The sequence below is a fragment of the Jaculus jaculus genome, chromosome 5 (genome assembly GCF_020740685.1).
Source record: "Jaculus jaculus isolate mJacJac1 chromosome 5, mJacJac1.mat.Y.cur, whole genome shotgun sequence".
NCBI lineage: Eukaryota > Metazoa > Chordata > Mammalia > Rodentia > Dipodidae > Jaculus > Jaculus jaculus.
The window spans coordinates 62978498-62998667 of NC_059106.1; the positions used below are offsets into that span (position 1 = coordinate 62978498).

Sequence of the window (20170 nt, forward strand, 5' to 3'; positions counted from 1 at the left end):
GACAAAGTCAGTACAGCGCTGGTCACTTTCCTTCTGCAAACTCCATACTGTCCTAAGTGGTCATCCTCTCCTCTTTCCCCATAATGGCTGTGATGCCCGTCCTAGAGTCCACTCAGCTGAGAAAGCCGCTGCTCAACAGGCAGCTCGTTCCAGGAAATCACAGGTGATGGTTGAGTCATGCGATTTAATGCCCCTGCCTGCCAAATAGGCTCCAGGCCATTGTCTTCCAGCCATGAAGTCCTGGCTGGGTCCTAGGTTAATCAAGTTAGACAGTGCACCCCTCAAATCCCATCGCCGAGAGAGTTACACTGCTCGGTCTGCAGACTGTGGTGTTCAGAGTCCACTCTGAGGGCAGAAACTGCTCTGGGAAGTACAAGCAGAGGGCCTTCAGTAGGAGCCTGTGGTGCAGGTGCTGAAAGGGCCGAAAGAGAAAACTGTGGAATGAGCAGGTGCTGTGGTCATAAGCCACACCAGCCTGGTGCAGACTGCCCTTCCACATGCTTGCCCTCTGCCTGGCTTAGGGGACCGGGAGTGGCACTTTCTGCCCACTGAGGTGTGGGGTGTAAGGGAGCCCCCATGTAAAGGCATCATGAAGATGGGTTTGTAAGCTGGAGTCTGAGATGGGACTGGGCGCCTTAGTTTGGGGAATATTCCTCTTTGGACTACAGTGAGGCGTTCAAACCTATGGGGTCTCAGGGTTTCCCATCCAGGCATGGTGCCTCCCAGCACCTAAGGGCATGAGGAATTCTTTTCGTATGTACATGTGGAGCAGTGTGTGTATGTGATGTGGTGTGCTGTTTGCACATGTGTGTGCAGGTGCACGTGTCCTGTGCACACATATGCAGAGGTCATAGAAGGTCTTCAGGCATCCTCCTGCATCACTTATTCATGTGCTGCCTTATTTATTTATTTTGGCTTTTCAAAGTAGGGTCTCACTCTAGCCCAGGCTTCCCTGGAATTCACTATGTAGTCTCAGGGTGGTCTCAAGCTCATAGCAATCCACCCACCACTGCCTTCCAAGCTGTGGAATTAAAGGCATGTGCCACCACTCCCAGTTCCATGTGTCGCCTTTAGTCAGAGTCTCTCACTGGGCCTGAAACCGGTTTTCAGTGAGACTGACTGATCAATGAGTGCCCACATTTCTCTGGCCTCCCCTCCTCCCACGGCGGGCATTGCAGCCAAGCATGGCCACAGCAAGCCTGTTATATGGGTTCTGAGGAATGAAAGCAGCACCCTCAGGCCCTCTCAGGGATTCATGCTTGCAGCAAGCCTTCCTTCCTGCCACTTCATCTCCCCGGCCCTGAGTGTTAGGCAATCTTGTCCAGCAAGGTGCCGCCCTGTTCTGCCAACTACTCAATGCCCTTGAACCTTCATGTTTATAAATGAGAAGAGTTACTGTAATGGGCACAGGTAGTATTTCAGCCACCCATCAACCCCTCCCCACCACCACATGTGGTGGCGCAGGCCTGTAGTCCCAGCCTTGGGAAGGCAGAGATTGGGGATCCCTGGGGCTCATTGAGTAGCCGCATCGGTGAGCTCTAAGTTCAGCAAGGCAGAGTTTCAAAGAATAAGATGGAGAGTGACTGAGGACACCCAAAGTCGACCTCTGACCTCCACACACACATGCAAATGTGCACATAGATGCACCCCCACACACAGGAACACATACGCAACACACACAATCACTAAATGATGAAGGAAACGTGAAGAACCTGAGCTTTCCTCTGCCCACGCTGTGCCCTTGAAGCCCACAGCCCACAGCCCTTCATACGCTCTCACTGACAGGAGGGCATGGCAGAGGGAAGAGAAAAAAAAGAAGCCAGAGATGGCTCTGTCCTTTGGATCTTGAATGTCCCTCACAGACTCATGTGTCAAAAGGCGTGGCCTCAGCCTGTGCTGCCACAGGCAGGTGGCCGGAACCATTAGGAGCTGTAGCATATAGGCCATAGGGGCATGGGGCCCTGGCACCTTCGCACTTCTCCTTCCGCTTCCTCACCACCATAGCTCGCTGCCCGCATCACCACAGGCCGAAGCAAGTGCGGGATGCCCGCGGCCTCTGACCCCGTGAGTCCAAACAAACCTTCCCTCCTTGTACGTTGTTGATCTCTGCCATTGCGTCACAGGGGTGGTACTTGGGCTGACACAAGAGCTGAATGAATTCTCTGAGTCTGACCCAAGTCTCAGCCGGTGCAAACAGGAGGCAGGGAAGGAGCAGGGGTCTGGAGCCACACCCGACTCACATGCCAAAGAAGAAAAAGAGAGAGCAAAGGACCCTGAGCTTCCCTTTGCCCGTGCTCTGCTGTTCTGGCAGTGCCCTACACAGCAGGCTCTGCCTCAGCTCCTGCTTCACTGTGGCTGAGAGAAAATCATTCCCACTCCAAGCCTCAGTTTCCCCAGGCCGTATGAGTGATCCCCAATGGGCTTCCCAGCTGCAGGGACTGGACCAGGAGCACTGAGAAGTGAGAAGACGCCAGGAGGCTGAGCCTGGGACTGCTGTTTCCGGGAGATGGGGGAGATGAGGGAGATGGAAAACTGCACACCATCATATGGAGAAAAAAAAATGATAATGAATGTTCAACACAACTGCAGTGTTTACCCGGTAATTAAAATGCAGTGATTAGCAGGTGTGGTGAACATCTGCTGAACCACCATGGAAACCAGGGACAGGTGCAGCAGCAGCCAGAGGACAGGGAGCAGACCTAGGTGGTGGGAGGAGACAATGTCAACGGTGCCCTATTCAGAGGGTGACCTTGAATGGAGCCCTCAGCCTCTCAAGGCCACAGTCGCCACAGTGGAGGGGGTTGATCCCTGGAGCCTGGCCAGCCCTGAGCTCACACAGACAGGGGAATGGGCAGGAGGCAGCGTTCTGGGGAACCAAAGCCTCCTGGTCTTGGGGAGGAGCAGTGAGCGGAGCCCGTGCTGGGAGGCGCACCGGGTGGGCTGAGGGCCCGGGTCAGTCCTTTTCTGCCTCCCTCACCTGGGGCAGGCTCCGCCCATCTCTGTGTCTAGGTTTACCTCCCTGGAAAGGGGAAGTTCTAGGAGCCAGCTTTCTGGGTTTAAATCTATCATTTTGCTTTCTTTCTCCTATCTAGTTCGTCCCGTGTCCCTGCCCCCCTTCCTCTGCCTCTTTGGAAGCACGTGTTGTTTGTGGTTCCGTTTCGTCTTTGTTGCTGGTTTGTTAACTGTGACTTTGCTTTGCATTGTAGTGGCTGCTCCAGGGTTCTTAGTACAGCCCAGATGTCCCAGTGTCAGAATTCCACTGAGTGTGTTTCCACTTCTCTCCTCCTGTGGGCGCTGTTGCACACTGGATTGACCTCTGCATGTGTTAAGAGATGCCAGGCCCATCATTCCTTTTGATTAAATGGTCAGTATTCTGTTTCAGTGTGTGTGTGTATGTGTGTGTGTGTGTGTGTGTGTGTGTGTGTGAATAGTTTACGCTTCCGTGCAGCTGGGCAGCACCTTACTGCATGGTTGCACCATAAGTTCTCTCCTTTCGCCTGCTGAGTGGCAGCCTTGAGCCTGGTTTGGAATCCAGATCTCCTGTGCCTCCTGCCTCCCACCTTTCTGCTCCCCAGCAGACAACGTGAACCCAGGGCTGAAGATGGCTGTATAACTTTGGGATGGGATGAGCAGGGCTTCAGGAAGGGCCTGGGGGGATGGCTTTGGGGATGGAAGGTGCTCAGTATGGCCACTGGGCCAGACCCTTCCTGAGGTCGCTGCCAGCCCTGACATCCTATGCAGTCCTAACCCACATTGGGCAGGGGGTCTGAGGCTCAAGGGTAGAGTTGGAGAGGGCCTGGACGTTGCAGCAGCCCTGAGTGGGGTGTGCAGGGGATAGAGCGCATGGTGGTAATAGGGTAGACCCCAGGTGGCCGTGTCCAGAGTGACCCTGGGCCAGGAGAGCTGGAAAGAAGGCAGGGGCCAGGACTCTGCACGCTGGGCAGGAGTCAGGACCTAGGTTAAGTGTGGGTCTGCTGCTGACTTGCTGTGTGACCTTGAACAAATTACATGGCCTCTCAGGCCCGTGGCTCTCTCATCTGCAGAACTGAGATTCTTATGCCTACCCTTGTGGCACAGCTGTTGGGAAGACCAGCAGAGGTCAAGGTGGGGAGAGGAAGAGTATAGCTCAGTGGTAGAGTACTTGCCCACTGTGCGCAGGCCCTGAGTTCAAGGCCCAGGAAATAGTGGGTTAAGAGAGAAAAGTCGTGTGAGCACAGAACGGGCCACCTGAATGCTAACAAGGGAGGGTCTGGTTCCTCCTGCCCCATCCATCTCTGCTTTCAGCTTCCTGATGATTAGCCAATCTGTGGAGTCCTTGCCTCTGAAAGCCCAGCTCATTGGAGGAGCCCTAGCCTCTATGCAAATGAGGCTCTTCCCTCCTTCCCATCTCTTCCTTTCTCCCTGTTCACACACCCCACTGCTGTACAGAGAGCTCTGGCAGGTCTCCCAGAGACTTGCTGGTCTCTAGCCCTCTCATTGATCCTACTGATCTCAGCCCTGTCTCCTGACCAGCTGTGTGACTTGGGGTGAGTCACTCCAAGTCTCTGCCCCAATCTCCTGCTCTCTTGCATGGGAAAAGGATGATCCCTAGGGCCTCCTGAGAGCAGCCCTGGGCCCTGAGGTCAATGGGGATGGGACTGAAGCAGTTTAGGTTGACTGAACCCTGAAGGTAAAAAGCAGCAATGTCCTGGAGTCTGCTCTTGCAGACTCCATTTTGCTAGAGATCTGGCTTCTCCTTATCTCTTGCCTACAGGAGTTCTCTGGATCTGTTTTTCCATAAACAGTCCGATCCCCTTTCTGGGAAGGAGGTCCTTTTTTCCAAAAATTAAGGTTTAAATCTGATCCTGGCATTCTCCTTGGTTAAGTTAATCCAGGCCCTGAGTTCACCAATCAGTTCTCTCTCTGACTCACCTAAGCATAGCCCCCACCGCCATCAGATTAAAACAGATGCTTGCCAGGTGGGCATGACCTCTTTGTTGGCTGTTCTCGTCTCCTGAACTTCAGATCCCTCCCACGAGGGCTCTCCATCCGCTCCTGCCTTCCACATGGCTGGAGCTCTACACTTTTTCCTTTTCCCTTCTCTAAGTCTCATAAAGTCTCTCTAAGTCTTACCCTCTGGTCTGTGGATTTTACTTCTTTAAATTTGTAAGACAAGCCTCCAGGGATACCCCAAATTAATGGTGTATTGTCATGTTAGTGTATTGGCAAGAAACTCCCAAATTCCCATTTGGGCTCTCCTTAATGGAAAACACTCTTGGGTGACTTTGGAGGTGGCCACAGTCAGGAGCTGCCTGGGAAGGTGTCCATTGGCTTCCAAGACACAAAGCAGTGCAGAGGGGGTGTTGCAGTCTGGTTCGCATTGCTGTTAGAAATCACCCAACCAAGAGCAGCTTCTGGGAAAAAGAGATTTATTTTGGCTTACAGGCTCGAGGGGAAGCTCCACGATGGCAGGGGAAAACGATGGCATGAGCAGAGGGTGGACATCACTCCCTGGCCAACATAAGGTGGACCACAGCAACAGGAGGGTGTGCCAAACACTGGCATGGGGAAGCTGGCTATAAAGCCCATAAGCCCGCCCCCAACAATACACTCCCTCCAGGAGGCATTAATTCCCAAATATCCATCAGCTGGGAACCTAGCATTCAGAACACCTAAGTTTATGGGGGACACCTGAATCAAACCACCACAGGGGGTGAGTGACCATCTGAGACCACACAGTGGCTGGCCATCAACCTTACTCTAGCCACACAGCAGGCATGTGGCACCACCTAGCCATTAGAGGCACCACAGGTGCCCACTGATGGTCAAGCTCCTGGTTCCTACTTCCTCCTCTGAGGACACGCAGCTCTGGTGAAAGTCCCTCAAGAAGACGAAGAGAGACAGGTAGCATCAGGTAGAGGCAGTTGGACCGGAAGGCCCATAGGAGAAATATGAATCTTAATTCCTGTCTGCCAAGTGGAGCATAAACAGATGTGGCTGCTGATGTCACACATTCGCCCTGCTATCTGGAGCAGCTGCTGGGATTACTCAGGCATGTGCCGAGTTCAAGCCCAGCCCCTTCTGGACACTTTACACAGGTGTATTGGCTTCTATTCAGCACTGGATTCATAATTAAAAAAGCCCCGTTGGAGTCCACAGGGGACTTATGTCTTCTTTTCCGGCTCCTGGTCTGTTTATCTCCCAGCACCTGAGTTTTTCCCCACTGGTAAGATTTTGCCCTTCCCCACCCTTAGCTGCTCCCGGGATGGGAGACGATAGTTTTGTTTTCCCCTAGGTCCATGGACATGGGTCCCTAGACCACGTGGATACATCGATTCCCCCTTTTTTGATCCAGGGACTCTTCTCACCCCTTCTGAGTTCAGACTAAATATAATAGTTTAATAATTATCTTTCCCAATCTTGTTTTATCCAGCTGTTTGATTAAAACAGACATGAACTCAGGTTTGGGATATGCGTTTGAACCTCTAAAACTCCATCACAGTGGGCTTCATGAGAGGATGCTGAAGAGAACTGTTGTCTGAGGAAAAAAAAGGTTTACTGACTGCCAGGCAAAAGAATAGCTGAACACAAAGTGAGGGACACTTTAGACTGTCTAGAAGAAAAGTCCATCTGAGGGATGGGGACCGAGGAGAATCTTGCATGGTGATGAAGCTGCTCTGTTCCTGTGTGATGGAAGGAGTGCAGAAGAAGTGAGGAATGAGGTGGAGGTGATGGACATCCGTGGGCTGGGCCTACTTGATGATTATCAGAGTCTCTGACTGGTGGTTGTTGGTCTGAGTTAATATGTCTCTTATGGTGGATCACCTGTGGTCATTGGCCACATAGAGTTCTCTGGAGAAGTGAGAATTACAGAATCACAGTAAGGTGCTAATCAGTTTCCTTTACTGACAGACCACAGGCAGTCATAGTAGGACACTTGCTAGCAGCTCTGGGGACAGAGAGGGCATCTGCACATGTGCCTTACCTCACTCACCACGCATATAAGTGGAGACCAAAGCCTGGCTAGGAGCTTCTGTCACCTCTTTGTTGGCTAAAGGATTAGGGACTTGGCAAGATGAAGGTCAGGTGGGTGGTCCAGAAGAGCACTTCCCTTCTTTAAGCCCCCTTCTCCTGAGCTAGGGGTTAGCTCCTACAGGCAGTAAGGATGAGGGTTCTTAGAGAATTATAAGCCAGTCTTATACTCAAGACAACAGAAAGAAAATGACTCAAGCAGTTGCCTTCAGAAGGAGTCTAACCAGTTAGCTGTTAGAGGGATTAGGGAACTGCAGTGCATGCCTACTTCCCTGAGTGGGTGAGCGGCACATGATCGACTTCTTGATTGGGCACAGGGGGCACACACAAGATGTGTAGGCCCCTCATTGGTTTGGTCCATAGTATGTGTGAAGAACAACCAATCGTAGATTACTTCAGTTTCTATCCAGTTCCATCATAAGTCACATAAAAGATCAGTAATTCAGGCAACTTGTTTTTTTCTCTTCTCTCTCTCTCTGTCTCATTGCTCCTCCAGCTTGGGAGTCCTTCCATTTCATTCATAAATCTACCTCTCCTCACTCACTGCTTGCCCACATTCCCTCTGGGTGCTATTAGTTTCTGGCACCTTAGCCCCCAGAGTTGAGCCCACAAGGAGCTGAGAGGTTCTCAAACCCTGCATCACTGCCACCCATACTGTGCAGAGCTTCCTGTGGAGGCCCTGGGGCGGGGGTGGTGGTGGCCTCTGACTACTCCTTGCCTCCCTCCCTCCCTCCCTCCTCTGCATCAGTGAGCCAGGGCGTGTGAGTGTCACGCGTGTGCACAGTGACTGGGGGCTGGACGAGCGGCACCCAGTCAGGGCAGAGCTCACAGGTAAGGGTGGTGACAGTGGGCATCCTGAGGGCTCCTGCGGGTGGGCATGGGTTGCTGGAGCAGGTCTGTTCCCCACAGGGGTCAGAGTGGAGGCCCCTGGTGTTGTGAGTCCCCCACTTCCTGGTGTTGATTCTCCCTGTCCACACCCCCTTTCTCTCACTTGCAGTCTGAGCACAGGGACCTGTTTCCAAGGCACTTGGCTTTGCCAGGTGAAAATTCAGTGGGCCGGCTGTCCCAAGACAGGGTGGTCAGTACCCATCCACTTCAACAAGGCAGGTAAGGGACGATGACCAGCTGTCCTGTTGGCCCAGGTCTCAGGGTTTTCCTAGCATTTGGAACTTTCCATGGCAAAGGCCAGGCATTTGCCAGACCAGCAGCATGTGAGAGGAGGCACCTTCCTTCCAGGTGACTCCAGGTGGTAGGAACAGCATTGCACTTGCTAAGGGACAAAACACCCAACCAAAATTAACTGAAGGGAGGAAAGGGTTCATTTCGGCTTATAGTCCCCAGGGGGAGTTTTATCATGGTGGAGAAAGCGTGGCAGAAAAAAGACTCGGCATCACATGTTGTCATAGCAGCCAATAGATAAAGATAGCAAGGTGACAAAGTGAAAGCAGTCTAAGTACTGGGCTTGGAGCTGAGCCAATAAACCTCAAGATCCAGCCCCAGTGACACACACCTCCAGCGAGGTTACACTTTCTAAAGGCTCCACCAGCTGAGGACTGAGTGTGAGACTTAGTCACAAACACACGAGGCTAGACGGGCCATTTCACATTCAAACCAGTGTAGGTAGGAAGCATGAATTGGCTGGGTGAATGCCTTTGCCTCTGTTTAGCTCCTTACCCATGTGCCGCCCCTCAGGCGGCTGCCAGTAGTATCTTTACAAGTGTTCACTGACCTGGGCCCATCACAGCCTGGCTTCCCTGGAAGCAACTGTGAACCAGACCCAGCGCCAGGCTGGATCACAGTAAATACTGCCTAACAGAGACACTGCCCAAGGCGGGTGGCTGGAGGCGGGCGGCTCCCTCACCTCTTCTGGTGTTTCATGCATTACCTCCCACCACTGACTTAACTAGCTCTTCAGGAAGAAAGCTCTGGGGAGTGTTTCTGTTCCTGTTGTAAATGCCCTCACTCTGGTCAGTTTCAGGCCACCAAAGAGCTGTCATTAAACAGAGAGTTTGGGAGAGATGCAGTCACATCTATGATGGAATACTCCCCCAAGGCAGCCTCAGCTATCAAAGGTAGGTAAGGGATGGGTTTTGAGCATGCATTACCTTTGTTTGTAATGTGATTTCTTTCATTCCAAGTTTGAATAATGTCACTTTCTTTTTTAAAAAAAATATTTATTTGAGACAGAGAGAAAGGGCACACCAGGGCCTCAGGCCACTGCAAATGAACTCCAGACACATGTGCCACCTTGTGCATCTGGCTTATGTGGGTCCTGGGGAATTGAACCTAGGTCCTCAGGCATCACAGGCAAATGCCTTAACTGCTAAGCCATCTTTCCAGCCCTGAATAATGCCAATTTCTACAGTGTCAGTGTCCATGAACTGGCTGAAGAATCTCTGATGTTCCTTCTCAGCTCGGTGGCTTGTCTGAGCCATTCCAGCACACTGCTGCCTTCCAATCTCTCCTCAGTCACCTCCGGTTCTTAATCCTGCAATTATAGGAACAAAAATTTGCCTAATTTCTCAGGTATGTGAAATGGCCCAGTTCAGAGGCCATCAGTCATCCACCTCACTCCATAAGTCCCTTTAATAGGGCACTTGACACTTTCAATTTAGTTTGCAATTCTGTTCTCACAGAAATGAGGATTATATCTGTCTTAAATATCATTTTACACACTGAACTCATCCAGGGTGGGTGAGTGGCGGGTCACTGGGATTTTCTCTGAATTCCTCAAGCAGTGCCCTTCCAGTACTCACTGAGAGTAAACCTAGGCTCCCCAGACTTCTAGAAGACTGGCTTGGAACCTCATTGGAGGTCAGTTCACCCCAGGCTCTTAGCCCTTGCACTGCCTTGCTCTTGTGGGAGGAGCAAACGCATTTCACATGGACCGCGAAGGGACATCCTCACTTTACAGAAGGGAAATTGATCTGCAAAGAGGAGCACATCACCCTTTCTACTGGGGGGTGGGATTCTGAGGAAGGCACCTTGCACCCCCCATTTAGTCCCCATATGATCATGAGGACATTGAAGTGAGCAGTGGTGTAGAGACATCCATAGGATGAGTGAACCTGTCAGCAGATGTATAAATGAAAGACAAGCCTGTCCTGGCCCCAGGATAACAGAATTATGAACAGGTGTTGTCATAGACAGCTCCATGCTGTGGGATGAACTTCCAAAGCAGATGAAGTTCACGGGGAAGGGGTTTATTTGAAGCTGACAGAGCCAGGGAGGTTCCACTGATGGCAGAAGAAGCTGGTTCCCTTTCCCAAATCCAAGCCAGAGAGACACCACCAATTAGCAAGCGCCACAAGCAAGTGCGAATGGGCAAGACCAGCAGGGATCCAGGCAGTGCTCAGACCACTCCTCACACCTTTAGGCTGGAGCCCAGGATCCACCCTAGTGACACCTCTTCCAGCCAGGCAGCTGGAGTTTCAACTTTTAGTTTTTATTTATTTATTTGAAAGGGGGGGTGCACCAGGGCCTCCAGCCACTGCAAGTGAATTTCAGACACATGCACCCCCTTGTGCATCTGGCTTACATGGGTCCTGGGAAATTGAACTGAGGTTATTTGGCTTTGCAGGCAAATGCCTTAACTGCTAAGCCATCCCTCCAGCCCTGGAGTTCCAAGTTTTAGTAAAACACCTGAGTCTGCTGGGAGACAGAGACATAGGCTCAAACTACCGCAGATAATGACCACTATGGAGGTTCAGTGCAGAAGGAATTGGGGAATGGGGGAAGTAGGGCACAGAAGATGAGTGATTAGCTCTGGGTCTAGTGGAAAAGGACATATCGTATATGAATAGGGTTCTGAGGGGTGAATAGAAGTTTGCCCAGCACTGACGGCAGAAAGGGACATCCCCGGGTGGAGAGACCAGTGTGCAAAAAGGCCAGAATTGTTACAGTGGTGTGGGTCCATCAGTTTATAGGCTGTGGTCTCCACAAGGATGTCACTGGGACCAGAGTGAGAAGTTCTCAAATGCCAATTCTAACCCTCAACCTCAGGGGCAGGATTTTGATCAGATGGCCAAAAGCTGAAGGCAGGGAGACCACAGAAGAGGGCTGTGGTCAGAGGTGGCAGAGTCCTGGAGACCGGCATGGGGACACAGGCCCATATGCTGTAGGTGCGGGGGGCTGCCTGCTTCAGGTTGGAGCTGTTGGACGTAGCTGCCGGTGTCCCTAGGCACAGTGACCTCAGTGTTGGGGGGGTGCGTATCATAATGAAGAGCAGCAGAGCACTTTAAGCTCAAGAAGCCTGCACTTAAAGCCTGGCCCGGCCCTGCCTACCATGTCTCCCCAGCTGGTCAGTCAGTCTGCTCAGCCTGGCCTGCAGTGACTAAAGTCAATGCCTGTTGGAAGCCAGCCTCTTTACCCAGGGTGTAGAATAACCATAGCCAGGAGCACTTAGTGAGTGCCTGGCCCTGCTCCAGTCCCCCAGTGACACTCAGGAGAACTAGAAATGTGAACGTGAGTGGAGACCAGTCCTCCCAGTCTCATCTCCAGTCCATAGGGAAACTCAAAATGGCACCATTGATGGACAGGACTGGTGCAGGAACTGCTGATGTCCTGATCAATCCTTTCCCCCTGCCAGCCGTGGCCTTCTTTTTGCACCACTCTCCATGTGTGCCCATCTCAGGCAGGCCCACATGGCACAGTGGCCACTGCTCTCCCCCTGTTGGGGAAGGTGATGCCCGTGGCACAGGAGATGGTCACTGGCTCCCAGAGGCCAGTGATAAGCTAAGACTCTCAGATTTTTCGGTCAGGGGCTGAGGGCAGAGAACTTCCCCAGCTTGGGACACATCCATGTCAGAGTAGAGGTCTTTCTGATAGGAGACACCACATCCTAGTGACCCTGATGGATGGTTGATGGTCTGAGTGGGAAGGCAGAGACTCAAGAAGCCCTAAGATGACCTAGTTGGGGGTGCAACAGACAGCTTTGGGGCAGACACATGTGGATGGGCTCCACCTCTGCCCTGATCACCTGCCTGCCTGCTTTAGCTGCTTTGTAAATGCAGATGGAGGGCCAAACTAGTGCACTGAAGGCTGTGCAGGAAAGGTCCAGGATCCCAAGAGGGGAGCAATTAACTTCAGGCCACACAGCAAGCAAGTTATGGGGTGAGACTTATCCAGACTCACTCACTGGTCTACTGCCCATGCGAGAAACTATGGAGTCAGGAAAGCAACAGGAACTCCCTAAGTGACCACCACCAGTCCAGACCCAAAGCCAAACGGAATCTCAGAGGTAGAGATGAGTGCTGAGCCAGCCTCACACACCCTCTCCAGGTACACCCGAGCAGCAAGGATGCAGACCCAGAAAGGTCTCAGGGAAGGCCACTTGACTCCGCAAAAGCCCCTGCATCCCATTCAAACTTCTGTTGGACATGAAAGAAAAAAAGAAAAAAAGTCACCTGGTCTTCCCCCACAACCCCAGAATAGACCCTGAGGGCTGGGGCTCTGCAGCCACTCTTGCTGAGCCGTGCGGAGTAGCTTCTTCCCGCTGTCCCTGCATGACGGAGGCGGGAGAGGGCGGGCATATGGCCGGTGCTCCCAGCACAGGTGTGTTCTTGTGGTTAAGACACTGGGGTCACAGCGTTCCTGGCTCCACCCCTCAGGGCTGTGGGACTGCGGCCATTGACTTAATTCTCTGCAAGATGGGTTTCATACATCCCTTCAGTTATAAATTCACGAACCTGGTGTTCCAAACTGCCTGGCACACTCTGCCGTATTAAGCGTCATCAAGTTGTCTTTGTTGAAAGAGAATGTCCCCAGAGCCAGCCCTTTGGTATCCTGCTTTCATAACAAAATTACAGCCTTACAGGGCGTGAGTATGGCTAAGGGGTGGAGTGCTATCCTGAGCATGTATGAAGCCCTGTGTTCCATCCCCAGGCCTTAACAAATACTCCTAAAATCATAGCCCAGGGCCTGGGGAGATAGCTTAATGGCTAAAGAGCTTGCCTTGCAAACACAAAGAACCAAGAGCGTGGGGACCAAAAGCCAGGAATAGTTGGATGTGTTTGTAATCCCAGTGCTGAGGAGGTAGACACAGGTGGATCCCTGAGGCTCACTGTTCAGTCTAGCCTACTTGGTGAGATCCAGGTCAGTGAGAGATCCTATCTTAACAAAGGGAGATGGTACTGAGGATCGACACTCAAAGTTGTCTTCTGGCTTCCTCACATACATACATACATACATACATACATACATGCATGCACATGTGTGTGTACACACACACACACACCCCTTCAGTCCTGGCTCTGAAGATCCTCAGTCTTGGGTTTTCCAGGCTCAGACAGGAAGCAGCTTTGCTCTGGGGTCTGGACCTGAACTCATCCGCCCTGGGGCTCTGAGCTCTGCTCCCATCAAGCCTCTTGGGGTTGGTCCAGTTGGTTCAACAAAACAGGTTCTCTGATGCTCCCTCATAGATATCCTTCCTGATGCCCAGTGAGCCTGTGCCCCACATTCCCCTTCTCTCCTGTGCTCCTAAGCCCTGTGACAGGAGCCCTGGTCCTGCCTTCACCACTAATGCTCATCCCCTGGGATTTGATACCTGGGTCTTAGCTCTTCCTCTAGAAGGTGGGTATGATCTCTTGCCTGACTCAGATGACTGACTGGTGTGTGGAAACCTGCTTTGACATTCCAGGACCTCCGAAAGGACAGGTTTATAGGAAACCATCAACAGTATCCAGGTTCCCTGTGCCCAAGGCTCAATGTGGATGGATGGGGGGAGGGGTTGTGAGCCTTCTCCATCACTGATATAATTGACACTAGAGGCCAGGCTTGGCTTTGCAGACTGTGGACTTAAAGACCCCAGGACTAGACTGGGGAACCCTATTTGCATAAACACAGACATATAGGCTAATAGAATGGAAAGTTAGTTCAGAAATAAGTGCCTACATATATATGGTCAGATGATATTTGACAATGGTACCAAGACCATTCCATTGAAGAAAGGGCAGATTTTTCAATAAATTATAGATATCCGCATGCAAAATCATCAGGTTGTACTCTTTATCACAACATGTAAAATTTAATATGAAGTGAACCAAAAACCTAAATATAAAACAAACAAAAATGATCCCTTAGAATAAAGCAACTGGAAAACGTTCACCACATTGGATTTGATAATTACTTCTTAGAATACTAAAACACAGGCAACAGAAGGGGAAAAACATCCAGAAAGTAGGCTCAGAAATACAAATAGCTCATAATCATATGAGATGTCCAACATCATTAAAACATCAGGGAAAGTCAACTCAAAATTACAGTGAGATGCCATTTCACACCCATCAGGATGTCTAACACACTCATAAATAAATACACACACACACACACGTATTGAGGGGGATTTGGAGACACTGGACTCTCTGGGCACTGCTGGGGGAATGCAAAATGGCTCAGCCACTGTGAGAAATATCATGGTGCCATCTCAAAAACTTAAACATAAGGTATAACCCAGCATGTCACTTCTGCACATATATCCAAGAAACTGAAAGCAGAGAAAAGACTAGAAAGAATGTTTGGAGAAATAATGGTTGAAAATCCCCCAATTTGATGAAAACCACAATGTATACCTTTAAGATGCTCAATAAGCCAGAAGAAATGCCGTCTGGACACTGTTGTGTGAGCTTTGAGGAGATGGAGCCAATGTCCACTCACCTCAGGTAGGGCACGAGGACAGAAACAAAGTAGTGATTGCACACGAATGTAGTTTGGTAAACCAGTGACTTTAGTTGGGGTTACTGTCAGGAGCATAGCCAAATTATGGGTAACTACATTGCTGAAGAAAATAATCTCTCTTCCTCAAGCCACTGTTAACTGTCTCTATCTTCCTGGATAGTGGTGAAAGGCCCAAGAATTCAGAAGCCCAGAAATACTATCACGCTCCAAAGGGAGCTTAAGCGGGCTCCTGCATACCTCAAACTCCAGGCTTTACTCTCTGTTGGAAGCAAGTAAAGAATCCCTCTTCTCATTATATCAGAGCCCGCTCCTAATATAAAACTAGGTAAAAAGGGCATGAGATAGCCCTCAAGGATGGGAAATGAATAATAAAGTGAACCAGTTATTTGGTTTCTGTAAATAGCCTGCACCATAAGCCCTAATAGCCTGCACCGTAAGCCTTAGTAGCCCACACCATAAGCCGTAGCAGCCTGCCTCAGACCACCAAGGTCATAGGAGACTGGTACCACACTCTGCTACCCCCACCCAAGGACCTGCGCAAATGCTGACCACCAAGGTCATAAGAGACTGATTGGTCCACGAGGGGCTTGAACAAATTAAACTAATTGGCTTAAATACTATGGAGTGGCACAAACTGACTGGCTCGCACCCCGTGGGCTCCTGATGTTAAAAAAATGATTGGCCTAATGCACAGGCTTTGTTAGAAACCCTATAAAAACTGCCCCGTTCCTGCATTCGGGGCTCTGCAGTCCTCTACCCCTGCGCGGTGTACGACTGTGGGCCCCAGCGCTCTTGGAATAAAAATCCTCTTGCTGTTTGCATCAAGACCGTTTCTCATGAATGATTTGGGGTGTTGCCATTTCCGGGCAGAGCATGGGGTCCTCGTTCTGGGGGTCTTACAGTGGCATGGCCTTGTGAGCCTCTCCCCTCAGCAACATTTACCTGTCTACAAATTCTGTGAAGGGTTGTGGCTTCATAAGCCTTTCTCCTTTAGCAATGATTAACTATATCTCCTTGGGGAAGAGTGAAACCTTGTGAACATGTTCCCTAGCGTCCTTCACTATACTTCTGGGTAAGGGTGTGGCCTCATGAACTGCTTTCCCCTATTAACAGTTAAGTCTATAAATGCCCGAGGAGGGCCGTGGCCTCATGATCTCTCTCCTTAGCAATTCCTGACTGTCTTTACCTCCTTGGACAGGGGTGTGGCCTAGTAAACTCCTTCCCACTCCATATTTGGAAAGTTAATGGACCCAATCTTGTGTGGGTGTTCAGGTAATCCTAGCTGTTAACAGTTCTAGAAGGCAGAAGCCCTGTCATGCCTGTGAGCCAGCACATCACAAGAGACACCTAGTGGTCAAACCTTCCCATTACCAAGGACAAGAAGAGTCCTTTAAAAGCAGCAAGAGGGAAAGGGCTCCCGGTGTGTGAGGAATTCTGGGAAGATGAGCGGCTGGCTGACTTCTCATCAGAAACATGGGAACATGTGACAGTGGGTGATGTTTCCATGTGCTTCTGTAAAAAACTTAGACAAGAATTTTACATGTACGAAAACTATCTTCTAAAATTGAAAGAAGAGGCTAAAAGGAGAGGGCTCAGTGGTTAAGGCACGTGCCAATAAAGCCTAATGACCTGGATTTGATTCCTCAGTACCCACATAAAGCCAGATGCTCAAAGCAGCACATGCTTCTGGCGTTTATTTGTAGTGGCTGGAGACCCTGGCACACCAGTTCTCTCTCGGTGGCTTCTCTCTATCTCTGTTTGTAAATAAATAAATAAAAATTTCTTTTAAAAAATTGAAGGAGAAACTAGGACCTTCCGAAATAAGCCGAATCTGAGAGAATCTATCAGCAGCAGAGTGAACCTGCGAGGAACACCAGAGAGACGGCTGCAGGCTGAGATGACAGACCTCGGACAGTAATTAGAGTCCATATAAAGACATCAAGGTGTCTACATTAGTAAGTAGAAAGGCAGGAGACGTATGTTTTGGAATTCTTTTGTCCTTGTATCTGACTTAAAAGACAACTTGCAAAGCAGTAATTATCCATCTGCTGGTAGACATGTGCCGTATAATGGTAATTTGTGGGACAACAGTAGCGTGAGAGAACGGAGAGACAATGGGGTAGTTGGGGCTGTGTTTTTATACTTTTCAAATTAAATGGATACTAATACAAGCCAGATTATTTTATAGTATATTCATCAGAATCACCAAGGCAACCACTAAGAAGATAACTTTAAAATGTAGTAAAAGCCCTTGGGCCTGGTGCCACAGATAGGCCTGTGATCACAGGTATTCCAGAAGTTGAGACAAGAGGATGACAAGGTAAAGGCTTTTGTGAGCTAGAATGAGTTCAAGGCAAAATGGGCTACTTGGTGAGACTCTCAAAATAAAACATTAAAAGAGAGTTGGGCATGTAGCTAAAGGGTAGGAACCTTGTCCAGCACGTGTGAGACCCTGGGGTCCACATCCTATCCCTAGTATTGCAGATATGTGCATATATCCATATGTGCACATAAGCATATACACATATATGTCAAAAGAAATAGCAGGGGGTTAAAATGAGCCTGAGAGCAGAGCTAGAATCAATCTTGAGTCGGTGACTCAGGGCCAGGCAGAACTGCCACTAGAAAACAGCCTCAGCTGCCATTATGTGGGTACTCTGTGTGTTGAGTGGCTGTCTCTATGCAAAACGTTAGTCTAGGGCTCAGTGACCGCAATTCAGGAGGAGGGGAGAGGGCTGGGAGTTTGTAATTTAAATAGACATGTCCCTTCCTCCACCCTCCTCTCCCTAGGGGTCTCTGATAAAGGCTGGTGCAGACTCCACTTAGGAACACACCAGAGAGTACCTGAGGCCCCCGGGGTTAAGGACAGTTATCAACATCTTTGGGGAGGGTTCCAAGGACCCTAAAGTCCACATGTACTCAAGTCCCTGACATAAAATGACACTGTGTTTGGGTGACCACCACATCCACCTGTGTCTGTAACTCGTCCAGCTTCTTCCAATACCGACACAGAGCACATCTGTGTGAGCAGCTGTTTATCAGGTCGCTCAGGGAATGATGACGAGGGAACACACTGAGCAAGCTCAGGACCGATACAGTTTCGTTGTTTTGAATATTTTTGACCTGAAGTTATTTGAATCTGCACAGGAACCCAGGGATACAGAGGGGCCAGCTGTACCCATGTTTCTGTTGGTTCTCAGAACACACTGTCTGGGTCTGGGTCCACCTGCCTCAGAGTCTGGGCTTCGGCTTTGCCTAATTCAGTTTGAAGCCTAGTGCCTGGCACCAACACACCTTGTATAATGTTATCTCTCTGTGTTTCCATCCTCCTATTTAATTATTGAAACAGCTCTAAATTGCAGACATCCTAACTTGTTGAAGGACACACAGCTTGTGAATCATGAACTGGGTCTCTCTCTGCTTCATGGGACTCCATGCCAGAGCTCATACAAGGCTGTCCTATCCCACAGGCCACGCCTGCTCCTGTGGGCAGAACGAGGAGAAGTCACCCAGGTGTGCAGCAAAGGTACTTCCCTTCAAAGAGGAAGGTGGAATCCCTGAGGGAAAGGGAAAGGGGAAGGGGTGGGTGGTGGACCCTGGCCTCAGCCTGCCCCACTCAGCACGTCCTCAGGACACAGAGCTCTTCAGAAAGCAGACATCTTCCCCAGGAACTGACATCCCCTCACAGGGACCTCCAACTGGTTTCTGTGAGTGAGGGTGACTGGGTAAAGTGACATACAATCCCAAGGAACGGAGAGTCACTCTGTGCTTCCACCCAAGCAATCTCTCTTCTGGAATCATGCTGAGCCTGGGGGTAGACCTGGACACAGGCCAGGGACAGGTCTTTCTGAGTCCTGGGACACTGCTGGGTATCTGGAGCTTCAGCCTTATCTGAGCCCTGATCCCTCCTGTGGTAGGGACATGCTCCTGCTCTAATAAGGCCAGGCTCTCTGATGCTGCACATGCCCCTGCAGTCATCTCTCAGGTGCTGCTGGGAAGCAAAGGAGAGGCGGTGGCCCTTCTGCTCCTAGGGACAGGAGGCATGGAGCTGCGCCCCCTGCAACTTCCTTCTGCTGTGAACGTGGCATGACCCTGAGCAAGTTGCTCCTCTGCTCTGGCCTCGGACCCTTCATCTGCTGACTGGAGAGAGACCGCCCACCAAATTTTCTGTCATGAAAGGCTTTGCGGATGAGGAGTGCCAGGAGAGCACATGGCCACCAGCTCACCTGCAGTGACCTCCAGCCCTTGCTGTGGTTAACTAACCCCCGCCTGCCCTCTCAGCGCATCCCAAGCACACGGCCTCAGAGGTGTCCCATGACCCCTAACGGATGAGGCGACCCCGAGTGGCCCTAAGCACGTTGTTCTTTCTGTTGTATCCCCCACGCACAAGTGCAGGGTGGTCCCCCTGCTGCTGCACCTTCCTGAATGGCATGCTGGGGACCTGTGCCCGAGGGTCTGCCGGTGCAAAGGAGTCAGACATCTGGGTCCCTCCCTGCCCGTCTCTGTGGAGAAGGATCCAGAGAAGCCGAGAGGGCTGACCGGCTCAGCTGCCCAGCACACCCCCAGGACCCCATGGGAGCCAAGTTCCTGTGAATGAACCTGCCAGTGACACCACAGTTCAAGTCACTTATACCTGAGTCAATATGACTGTGGTCACACAGACTGTTGAGCTATGGAGGGCCATTCCAGACAACTGGATGGTTCTGCAGGAGGAGTGTGGTTTTTGAATTGGTGTCCCCCACAAGCTCACGTGTTTTGAAAGCTTGGTCCTCAGCTGATGACAATTTGGGAGGTGGAGGCTTGCAAGAGTCAATGTATTGTTGGAGGCAGGCTTTGGTGGTGTTACAGCTAGCTTCCCCTTGCCAAAACTCGGCTCACTGTCCTGCTGGTGTCCACCTGATGTTGATAAGGATGGGAATGCCAGTGGCTGGTCGCTGTGATCCCTGATGTGGGGTCTCCTGCATCATCACCCTGTGCTGGGAGCTCACCTGAGAGTGGTCACCGCACAGCTTCTTCCCTGTTGTGGTGACACTGGCTTCCTGGCTGGGCCCTGGGTGTGCAGGACCCAGTTTGCACCGGCTCTTCAGAGCTGACTGAGAACCACGTCCTACATGTTTAGGGATCTCCGTGAGTCCGCTGTCGGAGCACTGGTGGCTTGACCCTGGCACACCAAGGCTTTTGGCTGTGTTTGGATTTGCAAACCTGCCTGAGCACACTGATGCAGGAGGTCCTTTGTGGGAGGGCATGTGGGATTCCAAGGGACAGAGGAAGAGCAGTAAGTATCCTGAGAGCCCGAGAAAAACACTGCTGGAGAGGCCTGAAGAACGAGTCCATGGTGAGAGCCACAGTTTGGATTTTAAGTGCCTCCCAAAGGCCCATGCATTAAAAGCTTGTTCCCTAGTTTGATGCTATGGGAGATGGTGGAGCCTGTAGGAGGTGAGCCTTGGGAGGTCTTTAGGTCACTGAGAGTGGAGGTACTGGACTG

At 50.8% G+C, this 20170-nt stretch overlaps 1 long non-coding RNA gene across 1 annotated transcript; it reads left to right on the top strand.

The window, feature by feature from the left end:
- The first annotated feature begins 8986 nt into the window (after nt 1-8986).
- On the top strand, nt 8987-18458 carry LOC123460587. Its single transcript, XR_006637110.1, has 3 exons — nt 8987-9083; nt 16485-16640; nt 18156-18458. It is a non-coding gene; the product is annotated as an uncharacterized LOC123460587 (long non-coding RNA).
- Nucleotides 18459-20170: the final 1712 nt, after the last annotated feature.